The sequence below is a fragment of the Limulus polyphemus genome, unplaced genomic scaffold (genome assembly GCF_000517525.1).
Source record: "Limulus polyphemus unplaced genomic scaffold, Limulus_polyphemus-2.1.2 Scaffold91, whole genome shotgun sequence".
Taxonomy (NCBI): Eukaryota; Metazoa; Arthropoda; class Merostomata; order Xiphosura; family Limulidae; genus Limulus; species Limulus polyphemus.
Window position 1 is genome coordinate 134427 of NW_013665701.1, and position 7345 is coordinate 141771.

Consider the following 7345-nt stretch of genomic DNA (forward strand, 5'->3'; position numbering starts at 1 on the left):
CAGAGCACAGATACGCCCTATTGTGTAGCTTTGTGCTTAATTTCAAATAAAAACAAAAAAAACAGAATTGTAGATTCAGACAAGCCCGAAATTGACCGGTAATTAAAAGCAATAAAGACAGAAACCACTAATAATTTAACACCGATCTACTCCCAACACCACATAAGCTCGCTTCTCTTAGAACTTTTTAAGATGTTGTAAATATTGTAATCTGTATATTTTAATTATTCTCTTCTTTTTGTTGTTCTTACTTTGCAATAACATAGACAATTTTTATACATGAAATAATGTTTTAGGTATATACTTCATAGCCGACTTTGTTATTCATCATTTTTCCAGTTTTAGTGATTTTTTTTTTCTATATCAAACTGATGAAGATATATCATGTATAATCCTAAACGTATATAGTGAAATTTTACTTGTCTTAGTTTTCTTAAAATTATCACTTTACTATTAGTTACTGGTTCATAGTTTTCAAAACCTGTGAAAACCTCGACTGTAAAGTGAAGGAAACAGCTTTCAATGAACATTTCTTTACCAAGTGTAAATGACAAAGCTTTATCCTACACTTTATTCATTTTAACTTATACAACCGGCATCTACAACTGACTACAACTTACTTCTTCTGTCACAAAAGTTTGCTCGAGGAACTGTTATCAGACAAACGAGAGAAAAAAAAAGGCATAGCCATCAACTAACTGACAGAGTAAGAGATCTTCAACAATCCATTTCTCGATTTGATGCATCTAACCTTCTTCATGAAGAGGACTATCAACAAACGCAGAATGTACTGCTAAGTTTGTTTCCAAACTTTTGACATATTTGCAATATTACATCACAAGAAGGTTAATATTTCTTTTCCTATAATTGCTATTTGCAAGATATTGTTTGTTTATTCTAGCACATAGATACACGACTGTCCATCTGAAGTCTGTCCACTATGGGGAAACATTGCAAGATATAATTATAGCAGCTTCTTGCTTTATAATTGTTAGGTTATTGCGGTTATCTCAAGAAAATCTGAAAAAACTTAAATCATATAAAAAAGCTGATTTTCCCCTCTTTTTCTGGTTAATATACTCATAAACAGCGGAACGACCTGGACCCATGGGATCCGATGCAGTCAATAAAATTCAAATAGAGGGTCGACATTCCTAATAAGCCTAAATGTTTAAAATTAATAACTAAATGTTTCGTTTGTAAACTTTTAAAATAAAAATACTGATACAATTTTTAAAGTAAATTCAATGGAAGTTACATAATCATGTAAAATATCATTTAGTTGTCTTTAACTGCTTGTGTCATACTTTGTTTTATAATGTTCTAACTTACCTTTTGGATCCCGTTCTTAATTTATTTTGTTTGTTTGTTATTAAGTACAAAGCTACACAATGGGCTATTTGTGCTGTGCCCACCACGGATATCAAAACCTGGTTTTTAGCGTTATAAGCCTTCAGACTTAACGCTGAGCCACTAGGAGCTTCATTCTTTAACATAACTAAGTTCAAATCTGTTACAAATAATTTATGTAGTTGTATTTAAATTTCAGTTATGTAATTTATTTTAAATTAAGCCTAATTTCGACATTATGTTTGATAAATAAAGTTAAATGGAATTAACTTCCTTATTTCTTTATTATTTACTCTGCTAATTACTAAACTTTACAAAAAAATATCTAAGTACATAATAGTTTTTGGCTCACTGAAATCGGGCCCAATCAATAACTTACAAATTCCACCACAAAATTCAAATTTGCTTCTCTGTTCCTGTTTATATTCAAGGTCAAGGACGAAAGCATGTTAAAGGAAGGGATAATGATTTAGCTTGTATTACAAAAAAATATTTTTCAAACCTGCTGTTTATAAGCTTGCTCTTGCATGCTCGTCGTCTTGGCAAGGTGTTCGAAATTTACACTGTTTCTAAAAACAAAAAATCACAAGGACAGAATCAATCCTCAATATTTGTGCTTCTATAAGAAATGTCAGTTGATTCAGGGTTCACAATACGGTTTCAAAAACAAAAAGAAGGAAAGCTACAACTTGAAGAATAAGATGAATATAAATTTATTTTTTTATTCAGAAGACTTATATGACATATTTTTGAACATTTTAATGAAAAATAAGATATTAATCGAAAAAAAAAATATTTATTCAAGTGATTGTATATTCTGAATTATTATCTAAATCTATTTTTAATTAGTTTAAGAAATATTGAAGAAATTTACGGATATTTTTTTACGTTTGTTGTATAGCGTATAGCAGAAACTTGTGTTAGAATACTAGCACAGAAACATATATTCTTGTAGCAATATTTTAAAGGATTTTTATAAAGAATCATGAGCATACCTTTGTTGATAACGCAATGAAATATTTGTGGATTTCGTTACTATAATATTTGATATTTTATTCAAAAAATGCTCTTTAACACATTAGATTTCAAACTCTTTCTTAATTTTAGTCCATTGTTGGGTGGGTGCGACTATTTTAAACTTTTAAAAATAACTTATGCAGATTTATTAGAAATATTCAATGCATGAGACCTTTACGATATTATTAGTATTGAACTGTCATTAACAAATCCATAACCCTATTATTTCTAGATGAATAGCAGTATTTTAGACAGGTCAAGCAGGAATCCTTAATCTTCAGCATGGTGTGCTATGTTACATTTTATGCACACATTAGTGCTTCGGATATTTGTGGGTAACTTCAGATGAGTTATCAGAATTGTTTGTAGCTAACAATGGTTCATTGAGAGCTGTTATAATATTCATGGTGGATGTTGCTGTCCTGTCGAACTGCAGTGACCATCTCCTTCTCTAGGCCAACATGTAAAAGTAAGAAACAATGCAATGTTCACAATGAATAAAAACAACAATTTATTTCTGTCACAAAAATAGACACAATTAATCAATACAAAATGTTAAATTTAAAACGTGATTACACTTATTTAAACGTTCTGTCTGTCTACGCACTGAAACAAAAAGTATAAAATCTGCTTTCAAATCAAGAATTTTCTCTTTAAAACCTAAACCTTAACTACTTGAAATATTATGATTATTTAATTAGGCCCCCAAGTGGCTCAGCGGTATGTCTGTGGACTTATAACGCTAAAAACCGGGTTTTGATAATCGTAGTGAGTGCAGAACAGACAGCCGCTTGTGTAGCTTTGTGCTTAACTACAAACATAATATTTGATTAACATGAACGTTACATGTCTTTCAGTCGCTAGACAAGAAAGTCATATTGTATCCTGAGCGTGATGAGAATAAGAAATACTAACAAGTATTTTCAAATAACTGTATTTCGATTGTTTGTTTTAAAGCATTATTTTATAAGTAGTTCAAATGTTAACCGAAAAAGGCAAGATTTCAGGGTAAAAGTATATTATTTAAATAGTGTGCCGTGTAAACAGTAACGATGAATGTATACACGAGTAGTGTTCGAAAAGTAAAATAAATATATTTCAAAACAATGCACAAAGGAAGAGAAAAGAAGCGACTGTAGTTACAGAAGCCCTGTGTAAGTTACCCTTTTTTTTGTCGTCGCTATATTTTCATATATATAACTTTTGTAAAAAAGATCTTATTAGTTTCTGTAGTAGTAACAATGATCACTATCGAACACAGAAAATACCTCTATTTTTCCCCCATTTTGGCCCGGCCAGGTGGTTAGGGCACTCGAGTTGTTTGTTTTTGAATTTCGCGCAAAGCTACACGAGGGCTATCTGCGCTAGCCGTCCCTAATTTAGCAGTGTAAGACTAGAGGGAAGGCAGCTAATCATCACCACCCACCGCTAATTCTTGGGCTACTCTTTTACTAACGAATAGTGGGATTGACCGTCACATTATAACGCCCCCACGGCTGAACGGGCGAGCATGCTTGGTGTGACAGGGATTCGAACCCGTGACCCTCAGATTGCGAGTAGAGTGCCTTAACCACCTGGCCATGCCGGGCGGTTTTGCTGTTTATTCAGTTAAATGTGTATACATTAATTTATCTTTATAGGTAAAGAAGACAAAATCGAGAGTTAGCTTACGCCAGGGCTGGCGAACCTATGGCACGCGGTACTCACTGCTGTTCCAAGTTTGTTTTTTTTTACCGTTCAATGTTAAGAATAACAACAATAATTTTGATGTTCAAAATTCCCATGCGCAGGCGAAATAATTAATTCGAAAATTATCGATAATTTGGGCACATACTCTCAAAAAGGTTCGCCAGCCCTGGCCTAGGCGCTGGCTTAATAAACATAACAAATAAATTCTACAGTGGTCGTGTCTTACAAGAAGAAACCACTGTGAATAAAGATGAACCAGGCAAACATGTATTATCGTTGATATTACCTTCAACCTTCAGCCGCCTGTCCCCCCTCTTTAAACATTCCTAATGGTACACACATAGAGATATTGTAACTATGGTAACAGCTCTGTTTTCCAATAAAATTCCTCATCAGTGGTCCAGATGTGTCAATATACCAACTATATATTGGAATGGACAGCAAGAAATATAACATTAACACGATGAAAGTAAAACTAACAACACCTGGATGTGAACGTATTATCTATGTAAATTAATGTAAATATAATAGACTTATGGCATTGTTTTCTTTGTTTAGATTTTTATTTCTCGAATTTTAATTATTAGAAAAAAAGGTAGAGCATATTTATTAGTGTTTTAGTTTACAATTACAAAAGTCAATTAATATATATATATACATGTGTGTATGTATAATTATGTATAGCATTTGGACTGACAGTGAATGAATTTATTAATATAAATTATACCATAAATAACGTTTAAAATATCTTTAAAATATTCAGCTCAATCAATCAAATACTTTATAAACTACAAAATAACGAAATTCAAATTCAGTAGTAGTAGCCCCGAGTAGCACAACAGTAAGTCTCTGGACGTAAGGCATTAAAGATCGGGTTTCGAAACTCGTGGTGGATGCAGCACAAATACCCCATTGTGTAGCTTTGCGCTTAACAACAAACAAACAGTCATTAGTGGTACATACTTTAGGTTCAAATGTAACATAATTGTAAAATTTCATGTGATGACAAGAGTTTGTTTGTAGTTAAGCACATAGCTATACAAAAGGCTATCTGTGCTCTGCCCACCACGGGTATCGAAACCCGGCTTCTAGCGATAATAAGAGAGTCCTATGAGATGCTGACCAATAGTGGTTGAAACATAAAATAACGGTTATAGTATACATTATTCTGTTGTCCTTAAAATTCTTCATCCGTGTCAAGATTCACATAAGTGAGCTTTCAGGATGAAAATTGAGAATCTCGACAAATATCTGACATACTAACGAACTGAAAGAATTTAATATTTTTTCGATTTTCAGTAAGCTGTGTACCCGAATCAAATTTTAGTTATTATTAATTTCTCATCTAGAGTAAGCTAACTATATATATATATGAAGTGAAGAAGTATATTAGAGATCACTTTTCCATTAATACTGGTATTAGACCTGTATGCCTAGTTGTCCTAATATTTTCCTCAGGACACTGTATCCAAAGCCATCCTGACGAAAATAATACAAAATTCCGTATTAAAGGTCTAAAATAGAATGATATGTTATATTACGACTGCAAAGTGAGGGTACTCAACTAACAATTCAAAGCATTCTAATTTTGTAAGTTTTCGTTTTGTTGTGTATTGATTTTTGTCAGTTGTTTTATAGGATATGCTTAATTAACTTGTAAGTTACTTTTTAGTTCTAATTAGAATCAAAGAAAATAATCAATAAGACTCAAAATGCTAGTCGTAAACGTAGGCAAACCATTAATCATCTTATCCGCTTAACCGGAACTGTTTTCAACAAAGGGTTCAACCAAAAACACACCACTATTGCAGTCTTCCTTGATATAAAACAAGCGTTCGATACTGTAAGGCACAACGAATATAATCGAATAATGATCCCATACTTATTATCTGATGGATTTCAAGTTAAAATTAACAATGCAATCTCGACTAAATTTTAACTTAACGCAGGTTTGCCCCAAGAATAAGCACTTAGTTCTATATTATATATACATGTTACTATTCGTCAAAGACATTCCAGTATCCTCTCTTCCCTACACGTTAGCGTCCAGTACGCTGACGATGTAGCCGTTAGGAGTACATCACGTGATCCATGTATTGCTGCAGCTAAAGTCCAAGATCCACTTAACACTATTATCCGCTGGTGCAATAAATATGGAGAGTCGTATTGAACCCTATTAAATCTCAATTTCCCCGAAGCATTGGCAAAAAGGCCCAAAAAATCCTCTAGTTCAGTTTAAACTGTACGATACTCCCATCACATTCACAAACACTATCAAATTTCTAGGTCTAACATTCAATAAGAAACTGACATGGTCAAATCACTTTAATAACATTCTCACTAGTACCAATAAACGTATTGCCTGTCTTCGCCGTTCAGGTGGTATGAGCGGAAGTTGCCAGAGCAAAACTATAATTACTATATATAAAGCATACATCAGACCGCTGTTCGAATACGGCTGTTCCGTCTCCTGCAACACTCACGTCTAAAATACAGCAACAAAAAATAAGGCTGTCGAAACAGCATACCGCCTCCCACCTACACCCTGCAAGAATAACTTGAGAAAGTATGTGACATATCACTCTGAAAAATAGGATCTCCAAGTTAGCTTCTAAGTATTAATCCGCCCACAGAAACGAACAAACATCTGAATTTTCCAAACTCACAGCAACACCCTCCTTAAATATATCATCAACTTTCTTGCCATCTTAAACCAATATTAATTTTACGTCATTTCACTTTAACACCAATTCGTTACTCCTATCTCTTTATCTAAATTTAATAACTCGCATTATTTCAGCTCGTGCACTGGTCAAGTTGAATATTCGGTGTTTGACCGTGAAAGTGGGTTTTCTCCGGGTACTTCGGTTTCCCCCACATCTAATTTAACATAGACTTTGGACCATTGTTCCCCGCCCCCATGAAAAAAGACGTTTACTAGCTTATCAGTTTATCATATTTATCTTATCATTTTAACTATCATCTTATCATAAAACTAACGAGTCCCATCTTTCTTTTACTTCGGTCTCTATGACTTACTCTCGGAGTCGTTTAGCTATTGTGACGGATCTATTATTCTATATTTATTTTAATATCGATGTTTGTTTAAATTAAATTTATATTTAGAAATGTACATAACGTTTAGTGTTAAATATGTATTGCGAAACTCCCGCCTATTCTCCAAAGATGTAGAAGATTCTCGAGAGAAAGAATTGAAAGAATCAGCAATATATGTGTGTGTACGTAAACGCCAGTGTAGCTTTGTATTATTACGTAATCTGAATTTTCG

General features: G+C 33.1%; 1 long non-coding RNA gene across 1 annotated transcript in view; it reads right to left on the reverse strand.

Moving 5' to 3' along the window:
• Positions 1-2227: 2227 nt before the first annotated feature.
• The window catches only part of LOC111088277, a 42406-nt gene continuing 37288 nt past the window's right edge, over positions 2228-7345 (reverse strand). Inside the window, exons 2-3 of the long non-coding RNA XR_002612851.1 lie at positions 4343-4477; positions 2228-2818 (exon numbers count right to left, since the gene is read on the reverse strand). This is a non-coding gene — a long non-coding RNA (uncharacterized LOC111088277). The remainder of the gene's footprint in view (positions 2819-4342; positions 4478-7345) is intronic.